The sequence below is a fragment of the Euprymna scolopes genome, chromosome 13 (genome assembly GCF_053919585.1).
Source record: "Euprymna scolopes isolate OS-2025 chromosome 13, ASM5391958v1, whole genome shotgun sequence".
NCBI lineage: Eukaryota > Metazoa > Mollusca > Cephalopoda > Sepiida > Sepiolidae > Euprymna > Euprymna scolopes.
In genome coordinates this window covers 127,907,893-127,927,874 of record NC_136494.1, presented here as the reverse complement: position 1 = coordinate 127,927,874, position 19,982 = coordinate 127,907,893, and the positions used below count along the sequence as shown (strand labels likewise).

At 33.7% G+C, this 19,982-nt stretch overlaps 1 protein-coding gene and 2 pseudogenes across 4 annotated transcripts in view; 2 read left to right on the top strand and 1 right to left on the bottom strand.

Moving 5' to 3' along the window:
* Positions 1-19,982, bottom strand: part of LOC145292185 (ubiquitin-like modifier-activating enzyme 6) — a 577,203-nt gene that overhangs the window by 403,878 nt on the left and 153,343 nt on the right. The gene's annotated exons all lie outside the window — the stretch shown is intronic.
* LOC145292548 (U2 spliceosomal RNA) lies at positions 4,862-4,995 on the top strand (annotated as a pseudogene).
* LOC145292547 (U2 spliceosomal RNA) lies at positions 10,842-10,975 on the top strand (annotated as a pseudogene).

The following is a 19,982-nucleotide window of genomic DNA, read 5'->3' as shown; positions in this document are numbered from 1 at the left end:
GTAACATATGTGTTTACAGTGAACCTTAACTTTTAATAAACAGATTGGTATGCAATGACATAGGCTAAGAATCTTTAAAATATATATAAATTGGAAAAATGTGTGAACAAATGAAAAAAAAATGATCCGCTCCACTTGATGACATCAAGCACAGTAATATTTTAGTGAAGAAAATATGAAATTGATGTTCAGTGATTAGTTTGGATGAATGAGAAAATGTAATTGTTTGATGCATAAAAATAACTCAGTTGCTGTATTTGATATTAAGCAGCAAAATATAGTGATTTGAATATTTGGGAAAACATCAAACCAGATTATGTAAAAAGAAAAAAAAAAGATGAAATTAGAAAATATATATTTTATGTTTATGAGATCTGCCAATCAAAATTTTGTGGCAGAAATTGGGTGATTACCATGCAATTTTATTTTGGTAAAATTCTTAAATTATTAGAATGTTTATTATAATTTCTAATTAGTGACTTGTTATAATCAAAATCCGCCCTAAAGAGTGTCCTTTCTTTTATTAGGTATCAGAGTAGGTATCAAGATTTCTACTTCTATACAAATGTGATATTTCAGATCTGTACATAAAAAATTTGTTGAATATATAGGTTGAGAATTGTTCTGTGTCGCTCTCTTTCACACACACACGCATTCTCACTTTTATAGATATAATAGATAGATTACTCTAGATATATTTCCATATGTCTGAATACCCTATATACAAATTTTCAAATCTGTAGATAAAAAATTTGTTGAGTATATAGGTTGAAAATTGTTCTCTCTCTCTCTCTCTCACACACACATTCTCAATTTTAGAGATATAATAGATAGATTATGCTAGATATATTTCCATATGTCTGAATACCCTATATACAAATTTTCTAATCTGTAGATCAAATATTTGTTGAATATATAGGTTGAAAATTGTTCTTACTCTCTCTCTCTCTCTCTCTGGCTTCCTCACACACACACATTCTAACTTTTATAGATATAATAGATAGATTATGCTAGATATATTTCCATATGTGTGAATACCCTATATACAAATTTTCTAATTTGTAGATAAAAAATTTGTAGAGTGCATAGGTTGAGAATTGTTCTCTCTATCTCTCACACACACACATTCTAACTTTTAAAGATATAATAGATTATGCTAGATATATTTCGATATTTCTGAATACCCTATATATAAAAATTTGTTGAATGTATAGGTTGAGAACTGTTCTCTCTCTCTCTCTCTCTCTCTCTCTCTCTCTCGCTCACACACACACATTCTCACTTTTATAGATATAATAGAAAGATTATCCTAGATATATTTCTATTTGTATGAATACTCTATATACAAATTTTAAAATCTGTAGATACAGAATTTGTTGAGTATATGGGTTGAGAATTCTTCTCTCTCTCTCTCTCTCACACACACACACATTCTCACTTTTATAGATATAATAGATTATGCTAGATATATTTCCATATGTCTGAATACCCTATATACAAATTTTCAAATCTGTAGATAAAAAATTTGTTGAGTATATAGGTTGAGAATTGTTCTCTCTCTCTCTATCACACACATTCTCACTTTTATAGATATAATAGACAGATTATGCCAGATATATTGAAATATGTCTGAATGCCCAATATACAAATTTTGAAATCTGTAGATAAAAAATTTGTTGTATACATAGGTTGACAATTGTCCTCTCTCTCACACACACACACATTCTCACTTTTATACATATAATAGATAGATTATGCTAGATATATTTCTATATGTCTGAACACCCTATATACAAATGTTCAAATCTGTGGATAAAAAATTTGTTGAATGTATAGGTTGAGAATTTTTATCTCTCTCTTTTTCTCTCTCTCTCTCTCTCGCTATCTCACACACACGCATTCTCACTTTTATAGATAAAATAGATAGATTATGCTAGATATATTTCCATATGTCTGAATACCCTATATACAAAGTTTCAAATCTGTAGATAAAAAATTTGTTGAATATATAGGTTTAGAATTGTTCTCTCTCTCTCTCACACACACATTCTAACTTTTGTAGTTATAATAGATAGATTATGCTAGATATATTTCCATATGTCTGAATACCCTATATACAAATTTTCTAAACTGTAGGTAAAAAATTTGTTGAGTATGTAGATTAAGAATTGTTCTCTCTCTCTCTCACACACACACACACACACACAAGTTCTCACTTTTATAGATATAATAGATAGATTATGCTAGATATATTTCTATATGTCTGCCTACCCTATATACAAATTTCCAAATCTGTGCCAAAAAATGTGTGGAATATATAGGTTGAGAATTGTTCTCTCTCTCTCTCTCTCACACACATATTCTCACTTTTATAGGTTATATAGGTTGAGAATTTTTTGCTCTTTCCATCACTCACATTCACACTTTTATAGATATAATACATAGATTATGCCAGATATATTTACATATGTCTGAATACCCAATATACACATTTTCAAATCTGTAGATAAAAAATTAGTTGAATATATAGGTTGAGAATTGTTCTCTCTCTCTCTCTTTCTCTCTCTCTCACACACACATTCTCACTTTTATAGATATAATAGATAGATTATGCTAGATATATTTCCATACGTCTGAATACCCTATATCCAAATTTTCTAATATGTAGATAAAAAATTTGTTGAATATATAGGGTGAGAATTTTCCTTCCTCTCTTTCTCTCTCTCTCTTTCTCACACACACACACGCTGAAAATTGTTCTCTCTCTCTCTCTGACTCTCTCTCTCTCTCTCTCACACACACACACATGGTCATTTTATAGATATAATAGATAGGTTATGCTAGATATATTTCTATATGTCTGAATACCCTATATACAAATTTTTAAATCTGTAGATAAAAAATTTGTTGAGTATATAGGTTGAGAATTGTTCTTTCTCTCTCTCTCTCACACACACATTCTCACTTTTATAGATATAATAGATTATGCTAGATATATTTCCAAATGTCTGAATACCCTATATACAAATTTTCAAATCTGTAAAGATAGAATTTGTTGAATATATAGGTTGAGAATTGTTCTCTCTCTCTCTCTCTTTCACACACATTCTCACTTTTATAGATATAATAGATAGATTATGCTAGATATATTTCCTTATGTCTGAATACCCTATATACAAATTATCAAATCTGTAGATACAAAATTTGTTGAGTATATAGGTTGAGAATTGTTGTCTCTCTCTCTCTCTCACTCACTCACTCACTCACACACACACACACACACACACACATTCTACCTTTTATAGATATAATAGATTATGCTAGATATATTTCCATATGTCTGAATACCCTGTATACAAATTTTCAGATCTGTACATAAAAATTAGTTGAATATATAGGTTGAGAATTGTTCTCTCTCTCTCTCTTCTCTCTCTCTCTTTCACACACATTCTCACTTTTCTAGATATAATAGATAGATTATGCTAGATATATTTCCATATGTCTGAATACCCTATATACAAATTTTCTAATCGGTAGATAAAAAATTTGTTGAATATATAGGGTGAGAATTGTACTTACTCTCTCTCTCTCTCTCTCTCATGCACACATTCTCACTTTTATGGATATAATAGATAGATTATGCTGGATATATTTCCATATGTCTGAATACCCTATATACAAATGGTCAAATCTGTAGATAACAAATTTATTGAATAGATAGGTTGAGAATTGTTCTCTCTCTCTCTCTCTCTCGCAACCTTACACACACAACCACACGCAAACATTCTGACTTTTATAGATATAATAGATCGATTATGCTAGATATATTTCCATATGTCTGAATACCCAATATACAAATTTTCAAATCTGTAGGTAAAAAATTTGTTGAATATATAGGTTGAGAATTGTTCTCTCTCTCTCACACACTCACATTCTCACTTTTATAGATATAATGTATAGATTATGCTAGATATATTTCTATATGTCTGAATACCCTATATACAAAGTTTAAAATCCGTAGATAAAAATACGTTGAGTATATAGGTTGAGAATTGTTCTCTCTCTCTCTTACGCACACACACACACACACACACACACACACATTTTCACTTTTATAGATATAATAGATAGATTATGCTAGATATATTTCCATATGTCTGAATACCCTATATACAAATTTTCAAATCTGTAGATAAAAAATGTATTGAATATATAGGTTGAGAATTGTTGTCTCTCTCTCTCTCTCTCTCTCTCTCTGGCTACCTCACACACACACACATTTTCACTTTTATAGATATAATAGATAGATTATGCTAGATATATTTCCATATGTCTGAATACCCTATATACAAACTTTCAAATCTGTAGATAAAAAATTTGTTGAGTATATAGGTTGAGAATTGTTCTCTCTCTCTCACACGAAACTGTGCACTCGGCTTCTTCCCCCCCTTCCCACCCCAAATGCTTGGGAAACTGTGCACTGTTTTTGTTGGTTTTCAAGCTGCCTCTTCCCCCCCCCCCACACACACACAGTTTAACAGTAGTAGGAGGTCAAGAGAAAGAGGGTGAGAGAGAGAGAAGAGTAAGTTGGTGAGAGAGAGAGAAAAGAGAAAGAGGGTGTTGGTTTTATATTTTTATTATCGTCTAATATTTTGAAAGCTGAATTTCTAATAAAATGTGCATCTATAGGAGATAATGCCTGGGAATGTGTTCCCCCCCCCCACAGTTTAACAGTGGTGTGACGTCAAGAGAAAGAGGGTTAGAGAGAGGGAAGAGTAAGTGGGTGAGAGAGAGAGAGAAAGAGAGAGAAAAAAAAGAAAGACGGTGTTGGTTTTGTGAAAAAAGTTGTTATTTACAATTGTTCGCATTCTTGGCCTTTTGGTCAAGATCAAAGTGTAGTATCTGTTCTTCAGATGCTGCACTTCTATTTCTTGTTCTCTTTCGGTGGAGGAGAAATCCTCCACGACTGAGACAATTTTTATTTTTGTACCTTTTCTCCACGTTAAAAAACGACCCTGGTGTCTAACTCTGTCCCGTGGGGAGGCATAGTAAATAGGTACAATTGTTCGCCATTAGTGGATGTTGACGTCACGTCACGTGACATGACTAAGCGTTTTTTTTTTTTTTAGTATGAATAACATTTTTTGTTTTAATTATAAAGTCTACACTTAATTTTATAGAAAATGATGTATATATAATAGAAAAAAAAAATTACTGGTTTTGTTGGATTCAAGTGGATCCCCCCCCTCCAGTTTAAGAGATAGCAGGTCACGTGGTAATATACAAAATGGCTAGCGTAAATATAAAGATCGGTTTTTTTATCGACGAATATTTTGAAAGCTGAATTTTTTTTTATTCCTGTACATTTTTTCCTGATATTTTTCGTTAAAACTCTTGTATAAATACTATTTTTAACCAGTTAAATACGCTGGAGACATTGTCATGGAGTTTAATAATCTCTAGAACAAAGCAGAAGAGAAATTACAAAAGTATCGGTAAAACAAAGTGTTTGTTTACATTTGTTCGCCATTACTGGATGTAGACGTCACGTCACGTGACATGACTAAGCGTTTTTGGATTATGTAATATTAACATTAAAATAACATTAAAATGACAGGTTTTTTTGGGGGCCCCCCTAGGAGAGAAATGATCAGTTCACCCCCTTTTAATGGTCCGTTTGGTGTGGAATTTCGATATTTGTCATGCGGGTGATCAAGGTTCAATATGATACATAATTTGTCAACTTTGGTTGTGTCTGTCAAAAGTTTGAGCTGACGTCACGTCACGTGACACGTATTATATATATAGATGTAGTGGCCTTTTCCTAGATACCTATTGCTAAAAATTATACTTTCATTTTGTTAGAAAAATCTCTCTTCAGATGCCCTGCATCATTCAAAATAAAAACAAATATTTTTATAATTGTTTCAGTATATTGCTACACAATGTGAAAGTTTTTAACGTTTGTAAAAAAAATCATGAATGTGCTTATATTGCAAAAAAGAAAATATCAGTGCACAGTATTGAAAGTGTTTGAGATTCAAAAGTCTGTAACATTTCTACTAACTTCATAAGATGTCATGTGAGAAACTGAATGTAATATCAAGACATTATCTGAAGCGTTTTTATTTTGGTGTAACATATGTGTTTACAGTGAACCTTAACTTTTAATAAACAGATTGGTATGCAATGACATAGGCTAAGAATCTTTAAAATATATATAAATTGGAAAAATGTGTGAACAAATGAAAAAAAAATGATCCGCTCCACTTGATGACATCAAGCACAGTAATATTTTAGTGAAGAAAATATGAAATTGATGTTCAGTGATTAGTTTGGATGAATGAGAAAATGTAATTGTTTGATGCATAAAAATAACTCAGTTGCTGTATTTGATATTAAGCAGCAAAATATAGTGATTTGAATATTTGGGAAAACATCAAACCAGATTATGTAAAAAGAAAAAAAAAAGATGAAATTAGAAAATATATATTTTATGTTTATGAGATCTGCCAATCAAAATTTTGTGGCAGAAATTGGGTGATTACCATGCAATTTTATTTTGGTAAAATTCTTAAATTATTAGAATGTTTATTATAATTTCTAATTAGTGACTTGTTATAATCAAAATCCGCCCTAAAGAGTGTCCTTTCTTTTATTAGGTATCAGAGTAGGTATCAAGATTTCTACTTCTATACAAATGTGATATTTCAGATCTGTACATAAAAAATTTGTTGAATATATAGGTTGAGAATTGTTCTGTGTCGCTCTCTTTCACACACACACGCATTCTCACTTTTATAGATATAATAGATAGATTACTCTAGATATATTTCCATATGTCTGAATACCCTATATACAAATTTTCAAATCTGTAGATAAAAAATTTGTTGAGTATATAGGTTGAAAATTGTTCTCTCTCTCTCTCTCTCACACACACATTCTCAATTTTAGAGATATAATAGATAGATTATGCTAGATATATTTCCATATGTCTGAATACCCTATATACAAATTTTCTAATCTGTAGATCAAATATTTGTTGAATATATAGGTTGAAAATTGTTCTTACTCTCTCTCTCTCTCTCTCTGGCTTCCTCACACACACACATTCTAACTTTTATAGATATAATAGATAGATTATGCTAGATATATTTCCATATGTGTGAATACCCTATATACAAATTTTCTAATTTGTAGATAAAAAATTTGTAGAGTGCATAGGTTGAGAATTGTTCTCTCTATCTCTCACACACACACATTCTAACTTTTAAAGATATAATAGATTATGCTAGATATATTTCGATATTTCTGAATACCCTATATATAAAAATTTGTTGAATGTATAGGTTGAGAACTGTTCTCTCTCTCTCTCTCTCTCTCTCTCTCTCTCTCTCTCTCTCTCGCTCACACACACACATTCTCACTTTTATAGATATAATAGAAAGATTATCCTAGATATATTTCTATTTGTATGAATACTCTATATACAAATTTTAAAATCTGTAGATACAGAATTTGTTGAGTATATGGGTTGAGAATTCTTCTCTCTCTCTCTCTCTCTCACACACACACACATTCTCACTTTTATAGATATAATAGATTATGCTAGATATATTTCCATATGTCTGAATACCCTATATACAAATTTTCAAATCTGTAGATAAAAAATTTGTTGAGTATATAGGTTGAGAATTGTTCTCTCTCTCTCTATCACACACATTCTCACTTTTATAGATATAATAGACAGATTATGCCAGATATATTGAAATATGTCTGAATGCCCAATATACAAATTTTGAAATCTGTAGATAAAAAATTTGTTGTATACATAGGTTGACAATTGTCCTCTCTCTCACACACACACACATTCTCACTTTTATACATATAATAGATAGATTATGCTAGATATATTTCTATATGTCTGAACACCCTATATACAAATGTTCAAATCTGTGGATAAAAAATTTGTTGAATGTATAGGTTGAGAATTTTTATCTCTCTCTTTTTCTCTCTCTCTCTCTCTCGCTATCTCACACACACGCATTCTCACTTTTATAGATAAAATAGATAGATTATGCTAGATATATTTCCATATGTCTGAATACCCTATATACAAAGTTTCAAATCTGTAGATAAAAAATTTGTTGAATATATAGGTTTAGAATTGTTCTCTCTCTCTCTCACACACACATTCTAACTTTTGTAGTTATAATAGATAGATTATGCTAGATATATTTCCATATGTCTGAATACCCTATATACAAATTTTCTAAACTGTAGGTAAAAAATTTGTTGAGTATGTAGGTTAAGAATTGTTCTCTCTCTCTCTCACACACACACACACACACACAAGTTCTCACTTTTATAGATATAATAGATAGATTATGCTAGATATATTTCTATATGTCTGCCTACCCTATATACAAATTTCCAAATCTGTGCCAAAAAATGTGTGGAATATATAGGTTGAGAATTGTTCTCTCTCTCTCTCTCTCACACACATATTCTCACTTTTATAGGTTATATAGGTTGAGAATTTTTTGCTCTTTCCATCACTCACATTCACACTTTTATAGATATAATACATAGATTATGCCAGATATATTTACATATGTCTGAATACCCAATATACACATTTTCAAATCTGTAGATAAAAAATTAGTTGAATATATAGGTTGAGAATTGTTCTCTCTCTCTCTCTTTCTCTCTCTCTCACACACACATTCTCACTTTTATAGATATAATAGATAGATTATGCTAGATATATTTCCATACGTCTGAATACCCTATATCCAAATTTTCTAATATGTAGATAAAAAATTTGTTGAATATATAGGGTGAGAATTTTCCTTCCTCTCTTTCTCTCTCTCTCTTTCTCACACACACACACGCTGAAAATTGTTCTCTCTCTCTCTCTGACTCTCTCTCTCTCTCTCTCTCACACACACACATGGTCATTTTATAGATATAATAGATAGGTTATGCTAGATATATTTCTATATGTCTGAATACCCTATATACAAATTTTTAAATCTGTAGATAAAAAATTTGTTGAGTATATAGGTTGAGAATTGTTCTTTCTCTCTCTCTCTCACACACACATTCTCACTTTTATAGATATAATAGATTATGCTAGATATATTTCCAAATGTCTGAATACCCTATATACAAATTTTCAAATCTGTAAAGATAGAATTTGTTGAATATATAGGTTGAGAATTGTTCTCTCTCTCTCTCTCTTTCACACACATTCTCACTTTTATAGATATAATAGATAGATTATGCTAGATATATTTCCTTATGTCTGAATACCCTATATACAAATTATCAAATCTGTAGATACAAAATTTGTTGAGTATATAGGTTGAGAATTGTTGTCTCTCTCTCTCTCTCACTCACTCACTCACTCACACACACACACACACACACACACACACATTCTACCTTTTATAGATATAATAGATTATGCTAGATATATTTCCATATGTCTGAATACCCTGTATACAAATTTTCAGATCTGTACATAAAAATTAGTTGAATATATAGGTTGAGAATTGTTCTCTCTCTCTCTCTTCTCTCTCTCTCTTTCACACACATTCTCACTTTTCTAGATATAATAGATAGATTATGCTAGATATATTTCCATATGTCTGAATACCCTATATACAAATTTTCTAATCGGTAGATAAAAAATTTGTTGAATATATAGGGTGAGAATTGTACTTACTCTCTCTCTCTCTCTCTCTCATGCACACATTCTCACTTTTATGGATATAATAGATAGATTATGCTGGATATATTTCCATATGTCTGAATACCCTATATACAAATGGTCAAATCTGTAGATAACAAATTTATTGAATAGATAGGTTGAGAATTGTTCTCTCTCTCTCTCTCTCTCTCGCAACCTTACACACACAACCACACGCAAACATTCTGACTTTTATAGATATAATAGATCGATTATGCTAGATATATTTCCATATGTCTGAATACCCAATATACAAATTTTCAAATCTGTAGGTAAAAAATTTGTTGAATATATAGGTTGAGAATTGTTCTCTCTCTCTCACACACTCACATTCTCACTTTTATAGATATAATGTATAGATTATGCTAGATATATTTCTATATGTCTGAATACCCTATATACAAAGTTTAAAATCCGTAGATAAAAATACGTTGAGTATATAGGTTGAGAATTGTTCTCTCTCTCTCTTACGCACACACACACACACACACACACACACACACATTTTCACTTTTATAGATATAATAGATAGATTATGCTAGATATATTTCCATATGTCTGAATACCCTATATACAAACTTTCAAATCTGTAGATAAAAAATTTGTTGAGTATATAGGTTGAGAATTGTTCTCTCTCTCTCACACGAAACTGTGCACTCGGCTTCTTCCCCCCCTTCCCACCCCAAATGCTTGGGAAACTGTGCACTGTTTTTGTTGGTTTTCAAGCTGCCTCTTCCCCCCCCCCACACACACACACAGTTTAACAGTAGTAGGAGGTCAAGAGAAAGAGGGTGAGAGAGAGAGAAGAGTAAGTTGGTGAGAGAGAGAGAAAAGAGAAAGAGGGTGTTGGTTTTATATTTTTATTATCGTCTAATATTTTGAAAGCTGAATTTCTAATAAAATGTGCATCTATAGGAGATAATGCCTGGGAATGTGTTCCCCCCCCCCACAGTTTAACAGTGGTGTGACGTCAAGAGAAAGAGGGTGAGAGAGAGGGAAGAGTAAGTGGGTGAGAGAGAGAGAGAAAGAGAGAGAAAAAAAAGAAAGACGGTGTTGGTTTTGTGAAAAAAGTTGTTATTTACAATTGTTCGCATTCTTGGCCTTTTGGTCAAGATCAAAGTGTAGTATCTGTTCTTCAGATGCTGCACTTCTATTTCTTGTTCTCTTTCGGTGGAGGAGAAATCCTCCACGACTGAGACAATTTTTATTTTTGTACCTTTTCTCCACGTTAAAAAACGACCCTGGTGTCTAACTCTGTCCCGTGGGGAGGCATAGTAAATAGGTACAATTGTTCGCCATTAGTGGATGTTGACGTCACGTCACGTGACATGACTAAGCGTTTTTTTTTTTTTTAGTATGAATAACATTTTTTGTTTTAATTATAAAGTCTACACTTAATTTTATAGAAAATGATGTATATATAATAGAAAAAAAAAATTACTGGTTTTGTTGGATTCAAGTGGATCCCCCCCCCCCTCCAGTTTAAGAGATAGCAGGTCACGTGGTAATATACAAAATGGCTAGCGTAAATATAAAGATCGGTTTTTTTATCGACGAATATTTTGAAAGCTGAATTTTTTTTTATTCCTGTACATTTTTTCCTGATATTTTTCGTTAAAACTCTTGTATAAATACTATTTTTAACCAGTTAAATACGCTGGAGACATTGTCATGGAGTTTAATAATCTCTAGAACAAAGCAGAAGAGAAATTACAAAAGTATCGGTAAAACAAAGTGTTTGTTTACATTTGTTCGCCATTACTGGATGTAGACGTCACGTCACGTGACATGACTAAGCGTTTTTGGATTATGTAATATTAACATTAAAATAACATTAAAATGACAGGTTTTTTTGGGGGCCCCCCTAGGAGAGAAATGATCAGTTCACCCCCTTTTAATGGTCCGTTTGGTGTGGAATTTCGATATTTGTCATGCGGGTGATCAAGGTTCAATATGATACATAATTTGTCAACTTTGGTTGTGTCTGTCAAAAGTTTGAGCTGACGTCACGTCACGTGACACGTATTGAATAACGTTAAAATGACAGGTTTTTTGGGGGGCCCCCCTAGGAGAAAAACGATCAGTTGACCCCTTTCTACTGGTCCGTTTGACGTGAAATTTCGATATTTGTCATCCGGGTGATCAAGGTGCAATATGATACCAAATTTGTCAACTCTGGTTCCGTCTTTCAAAAGTTTTAGCGTTACAAACAAACATACATACATACATACATACACACCGATTTTTGCCTTTTATATATATAGATAACACATTTATGTTAAAAATTTATATAACTTTGGAATTTTAAAAAGTTAGAATAATAAAAAATTTTTTTAAAAAAACAAAGAGGACTTAGTGGTGACATCAGATTAGGAACATAGAAGGAAGACTGGGTTATAGACACAGTCAGTTCGAGTTGGACAGGCAAGACAGTTACCTAAACCGGACAGTTTGGGACCAGGAATGATTTGGGTCTTATAATCCCACTGAAGCGTTTCAGTGACCAACTAAGAAAAATGTAAGGACCACAAAAGAAAAGCGTTGCAAATCCCCGAAGAAAAACACATCACTGTGAAAATGGTAATAAACGAAGAAACACAAAAAGAAGTTGTCTGTCATTACTGCTTCACAGGAAGTAGTTTTCTTTCATAGTCAGCTAGAAAAAGGGAACTTGCAAACTAAAGTTAGTAGCCCGTTACAAAACGGCCATTATGTGCTTAATTGATGGAACTGCCATGTTGTTGAACTGTTCAGAGTGTAAATATATGCCGTCCTAAATTCTTGACAGTTACATTACCCATATTTTATTGTCCTGTCAATGAACTGTAGTTGAATCAGTTATACACACACACACACGCATCCATACGTCAGACGATAACAGATACACTTATAAATATACTTAATGTTTTCTCAATCATTAAATCATTTCTCTCTGATAGGCTCATAAGAGTAGTGGTTGATGGGCAGAAATTAGAGGCCCAGAGTATTAATGCTGGAGTCCTTCAGGGGTCAATCCTGGGCCCAACTCTCTTCCTGATCTAAATCAATGATCTCCCAAAACACATACTTAAATCATTTGTTGACATCTATGCTGATGACACGGCCATCTATGACAACACATCAAAGGCCGTAAATGACAAAGTTCTCTCTAATTCTCTCTCCTCTGATCTTGAGTGTTTGGTACAGTGGGGGAAGAGGTGGCTGGTTACCTTTTAATGTATCTAAAACCAAGCTCCTATCTTTACATCATCAACGCTCTGATCCCCATCTGACATCAATTGAAATGGATGGCTCTCGTCTTGGGGAGGCTCCATGTTTTGACAAGCTTCTGGGTTTAACCTTTACTCCTGATCTGAAATGGAACACGTACATCAAGTCTGTTGCTAAGGTCGCTGGGAAAATGGTGGGATCCTTCTATCGCTCCAGAAGATATCTCACTACTGATGCAATTCTCTATCTGTATAAAAACCAAGTACGTCCAAGGATGGAGTACTGCTGCCACATCTGGGTTGGAACTGCTAAAAACAGCCTATCCTGCCTTGACAGAGTACAAAACAGACTCCGTGGCTTAGTGGGGGGGGGGCTTTTTTCTTCCCTGCAACCTCTCTCTCCCACAGAAGAGAAGTTGCGAACATGTCTTTGTTTTATCGTTATTTCTATGGCAAGTGCTCGACCGAGCTCCAATCTCTGGTCTCCCCTCGCCAATCTTTCACGAGAAACACCCGTCTGGCTGAAACCACTGTCAGTAATTTTCCCCACTCTTTATCTGTGCCTATATCAAAACGTAGATTCCATGAACAAAGCTTCTTTCTTAGAAGTGCATGCCTGTAGAATTCTCTTCTGTTTGCCTGTTTCCCACCTGACTACAATTTGGATGTCTTCAAGTCCAACATAAACAAATTCCTGATGAACCACCCCCTTAAGTAAGACACTTTATCAAATCTCCAATACTAACGATTACTATGATACTATCCCATTGATTACTGTACATGCAATAACCCTTATCTCCAAGTGGCTTCCAGGCCTTGATAAGTGGTGACCTCCATGTAAAAAAAAAAAATTAAAAAAATGTGCACATACATTATATAGACAATCACATGTATATATATATATATATATATATATATATATATATATATATATATATATATATATAGAGAGAGAGAGAGAGAGAGAGAGAGAGTGTATTGTTATATATGGCACGGCTAGACATGCACATATAAATATATACCCTTCATATAGATAACTGTGTGTGTGTCAAAGTTTGTTAAAAGGGATAAATTTCCGACAGAATGGTTGGCATACATAGAAATGTGGTAATAAGCAAAGAATAAACTAAATAGAACGTGAAAAATTAACACAGAATTCTTCTTTTAATTTAATATTTCGTGTCAGTTTTGAAACTTTGTGGAGAATAAGATTTATAAAATAAAGTCAAATTAAATATACAAAAATTTAGAAATAGTGAGAAGAGAAGCAAACTCAAAAGGCGAGTGGATAAAATGAGGGAATGTTTTAGGGTAGGAGAAAAAAAAAGTTTATATCTTCTAAATATTTATGCATGGAGTTTGGTTTAGTTGTTTTGTAGAAGAAAATTGTTGTTTTTGATTTTTACTTTGCAGAACATGATTGAGTTTTGCAAAGAAAAAGAAAAGAAAAAGCAATAACAGCAATGTTTGGTGCATTTTTGGTCAGGAAGCCAGTACATCTTGATCTTGTAGCACCAGATGTGTGTGGAGGAATAGGATGCATGAAAGCAGGTGAATGAGAAAAGGAAGGCAGAATGTTATGGTAGGTAGTGAGGGATGAAAAGAAAGGAAAAAGAGAGAGAGAAAAAGAAAAGAAACAGCAGGCAGGCATAGTTGAAGAGAGTGGGAAGTAATGGATGTAGGTAGGGGCAGGGAGAAAGTTTTAAGAAGTAAGTGGAGTGTTAAATTGGGGCATACGATCTTTATCCACAATCAAAGATAATATTTTGTTCACTTTTTCTTTTTTTAATTTTTATTTATCTATTTTTTTGGCAATGAACCGTTTTATGTGAAAAAATACCAGTCTTTGGTCAATATGTTTTATTGCCGATTTCAAAGAGTCACCATAGTTTAGTTTGCAAGTTTAATTATCAAAGATTTGTTTGTATGAAAACCAATGCATTCTTAGTGTCACCTACTTTTATGGTTCTGTTGTGCTTCATAGATTCTTTTGAACGGGGGGGGGGGCCTACCGAGTTTAACTGCTGTTTACCTTTGTTGCAATTATTACAAGGGGGTAGAGACTGGTGTGGTGGGATTGATGCTAGTATTTTTATGCTTGTTGAGTTATATTTTTAATAAGAAACTCATACCACAAAATAAAACTTTCGCGAACATTTTGATTGGAAAGAGAATCCTTCTGTTGCACAATTGACAGTGTAACTGGTTTAAGAATTGAGCAACAAATTTGATTACAATAAGCAGACGATCACGGCCTGTGCAGTCAATACACAAAAATGCATATTCACAGCTGAACACATGTTAAAGTGATTATTATGATGACTCTCTCGATTAAATTAAATTTACATAAATACACACCCACTATAATATACAACACAGCAATTGTTGCAGTAATACTACTAGACATTGATTGGTTGTTATATATATATTTTTTTAATAATGTCATTCTTGATCTGGAGAAGAGTATTTTTAAGTTTGATCAAGCATTTAAAAAAACCCAAAGAAAATATGGCATTCAAATAAACATTTTCTTTTGGAGTCAAAACACTGATAAAAACAATAATTCAGATTAAATAACAAAATGAAAACATTGGGAAAATAACAGGATTCATCATAATATCAAACATAAACCACCAGGAAACGCTTAAAGTGCAACAATTAGCAACTCATGATTTCTGGAAAATCTACAACAGTGTAGTAAATAATGGGCAATCAACAGTACCTCCACTATCAAACAATCACGAGGTTGTTTGCACAGCAACTGAGAAAGCTAACGTGCTTGCCCGTCAGTTTGCCTTAAACTTTACCTTGAACCCAGCAAGCCTGATTTTCCTCTGCAAACAGAAACCACGCTAGATGATCTAAAGATCACACCCTCCCAAGTACATGATATTATAAAAAACCTAGACACCTCAAAAGCATGTAGACCTGACCTTATCCCAGCTGTGCTATTAAAAAAATGTTCCGCTGAGGTCGCTCCTGTTCTCTCTAAACTCTTTAACAAATGCCTTAACAAATCTTGCTTTCCTGGCTACTGGAAAACTGGGTACCAGTTTACAAAAACTCTGGCGAAAGAACTGACCCATTAAACTATCGGCGAATTAGTCTTCTCCCCTTTTTCGCCAAAATATTTGAGTCCTTAATTAATCAAGCTTTAGTCCACCATCTTACAGCTGCTAAACTTGTGTCAGACCACCAATATGGATTTAGGCAAGCCCGTTCTACTGCAGATATTCTAACTGTTATCTCTGAACGTTTATACCAAGTACTGGATAAGGCAGAGGAGGGGGAGGCAGTAGCCCTAGATATATTTAAGGCTTTTGACAGGGCATGGCATGATGGTCTTCTGATGAAAATAAAATCCTATGGTATTACTGGACGAATACTTAGCATAATTAGATCCTTCTTAAATGAGAGAAGAATCCGGGTTGTCCTCGATGGGCGTACGTCCAAAAAATTTGATATAAATGCGGGTGTACCTCAGGGATTGGTCCTTGGACCTTTATTATTTGATATTCATAAATGACTTACCTGATAAAATGGTCTCTGAGATGGGTATATTTGCCGACGACAGCACGCTCTATAGCAGGCACGTGGGGAAAACTAATGAGCACACATATCTAAGGTAATAGCTGAAACCCTAGAAGATCTTCAGTCTGTGGTGGAATGGGGTCATAAATGGATGGTAACGTTCAACGCTGCCAAGACAAAGCTAGTTTCCTTTAATAATTATATGAAACCTTACCAACCACCAATAGCTATGGCTAGAGATATTTTACCTGAGAGCACTTCATTCAAACTCCTTGGCTTAACGTATACAGGAAACATGAGTTAGAATAGATACATTGAGATCAGTGCTAAGGCTGCCGCAAAGAAGGTGGGCTCTATCGTGCTAGGAAGTTACTTACGCCTGAAAGTATTCTGTACCTCTACAAAGCCACCATTCGCCCATGTATCGAGTACTGCTGTCACATTTGGGCTGGTGCATCTGCTACTAGTCTCTCACTCCTGGACAGGGTTCAAAAGAGAGTCACCAACCTAATAGGTCCTGAGTCGTCATCTAAACTTCAGCCCCTGTCCCACCGATGAAATGTTGCATCTCTCTGCCTGTTTTACAAGTATTTTAATGGTGGATGCTCTGATGAACTACAAGCACTTGTACCCCCTCGACGAGAATACCCCCAACAAACCCGACACGCAGCGAAGTTCCATCCCTACACAGTTGAGATCCCTACATGTAAGAAAGACTTTTACTCTTATAGCTTCTTCCCCAGAGTGGCAGGACTTTGGAATTCTCTTCCGGTTTCCTGCTTCCCAACTGTACTGACATGCAGAAGTTCAAGTGTGATGTGAACAGACATCTTGCTGCTAAACTTCCTACATAGTACACCTGGAACTTAGGTTCTGGATAGTAGCCCCCTACATCAAAATGGCAATATGCCTTGTTTGGGGTGAAAATGTAATAAAAAAAAAAAAAGAAAGAAAAATATTTAATTATTGAATTCAAAACTTTAATTACTCATGTAATGTACTCATGGAGCTGTACTAGTAATGAGAAACAAAACATTCAAATTTTACCATAAAAAATATTCAAGTAAAATTTTGAAATAATCTTTGACAGGGATTTTTATTGAAACCTAAAAATGAGATTCTACTTTTTTTGCCAATTACAACAGCCTAAAAGAAAATCTGCAAAATAATCATTTTGCTAAAATTAATTTGGGCTTCAGGAGTTGGGGGGGATACTTTTTTGTATAAATTTCATGGAGAATAATAACTCACCATTTTTAATTTAAATTCCATCGTTCGAAAACTGGCGTAACAATTATTAATTACTAAACAAAACAAAAATGCCATATTCTCTGTTTTGTACTCTATATCTAATTAAAGTTTTGCCCATATTATTTACCTTAACGCCTTCGTTCTTCTGCCTGTGTTTGTGGAATAGATTATATATATATAAGTGACTTTGTGTGTGTGTGTATATGTGAAATGGTTTCTACGAAACTACTCTGTCAGTTTTGGTCTATGTACTTGGAACTTGATATATACAAAATTCAGTCACGTGGAACAAATTTGATTTGGTTTGTAGCTGGTAATAAAAGCTGCTAAGGGGGCAAAAATCGAAAAATTTGAATTTGGCTGAAGCTGAAAAGCACTCCTCTATGCGCACACATTTATACTTTAAACTGTGTTAGTTTTTAAAGTTTTCATATTCATTTGTCCTTGGTAGCAAATTCTGCTGATAAACTAAATGTTTTGGTTTCGATTCTAGCTGATGGCACCAAAGTCATGTGGGTTTTTTTTTTTTCACTTTTGAAATCACTATGATATATTGGAGTTTCTGGAGTGGACAACAATGTTGATTGTAGAATTGCTTATTCTGCATATGCCTCTTGGCTAGTGCCAACTCCCTTAGTTTGCCTATTTCTTTCCATTGTTTTTGCATTGGATATTTATTCCATAGGACAGGAAGATGGTTTTTAATGACTTGATCATATAACATCACAGCTGGGAACATCTCAAGGTCTTGGACGGGGGTATTGCAATAGGTTAATGCCCAAGCATGGCACAGGCATTCATTTGTCAGCTAGTATATGTTTTGCAGTCTTAACAGTTAACTGCACCACTATTGCTAAAGAGGTACATTTCCATATCCCCCAATTCCTCAAAAAGGAGTCATACACATGGGACTCAAATGATGGCTCTTCATCTAAAAAGATTTCTTCAGGTGAACCATAAATACAGAAACAAGTTCTCAAGGTGTTGTATACAGTTTTGGCTCTCCTCAACGTCATTAAAGCCACTTCCATTCATCCAGTATATCAATCAAAATACATCATATATATATACACCCCGTATATTGACAAAGTTAACTACCACTTAGTGGAATGGAAATTCCAGGTCTGCTGGTGACATCAAGGGTTCCTTGTGCTGAGATAGTGCAATTGTGTTGCAAGTGTGGCACTGGAACTAGGTTTGCCTGATGCTAGCATCCAAATTCGGGCAGAACAATTGTCTTGCATTCGCCAGCATACCCTTTACACCTTGCTGTCCGGAATAAAGGGATTCCAATGTTTTTGGGAGATTGGGCGAGAGAAGCGCTTGGTTAATGCAAGGACCATCCAAGCAAGCTTAACAGTCTTTGCAGAGATCTAAACTATGACCAACAACATTGCGTCTACCAAGCAGAGTTAACTGCCTTACAGTCGTAACTGTTGAAGCAAACAGGGTTACAGTAGTTACCGATTATAAGCTATGGCTAATGGTGATATAGCCAGATGCTATTTTATGTTACTGCAGTTTTGCTTTCAATAAATATTCAATTAATATATGTAGGTTCTGCTTCTGATGTGACAAAAGGAAACTTACAGGGAATACCAAATTTACAAATGGTCTTTAGTTGCCTATGTATTCACTCAGGCAAGATATTTTTTAATGATATGAGGTTTTGCATTTTTGGCAGAGAGGTTCCACTATTCTCTCACACATAATATTCCCCCAAATGGTCACATGTCTGGCTCAACTTTTGCGATCTAATTAGAACCAGTGTGTCAATGTGATTATACCATATACTATATTGATGTAGATGCAATAAAATAGGCTTCTGTGAAATCATCTCAATGTGATTCATACAGACTTTTTTCTTTGAGCAATAATTAACTTGTTAATATTGTTTTATGTTAAACTTCAGTATTTGATCAACAAATTTGATTATCATTGTTTGATTTAATTCCAAGAATTTGAAAACTGTTTAGAATTTTTTTTACAAAGGGGTCACCACTTATCAAAGCCAAGGGTCCAGTCGAGGATAAGGGTTATTGAATGTTGCCCGGGTGTCAATCGGATAATTTCTTAGTAATTGTTAGTAGTAGAAATTTGGTAAATTAGATTATTTAATAGGACAGTTCATCAAGGATTTGTTTACATTGGACTTGAAGACAACCAAATTATCATCAGCTGGAAAACAGACTAATTACCTTGTAGACACACTTGCCTGAAAATGTATTCACAGCCTT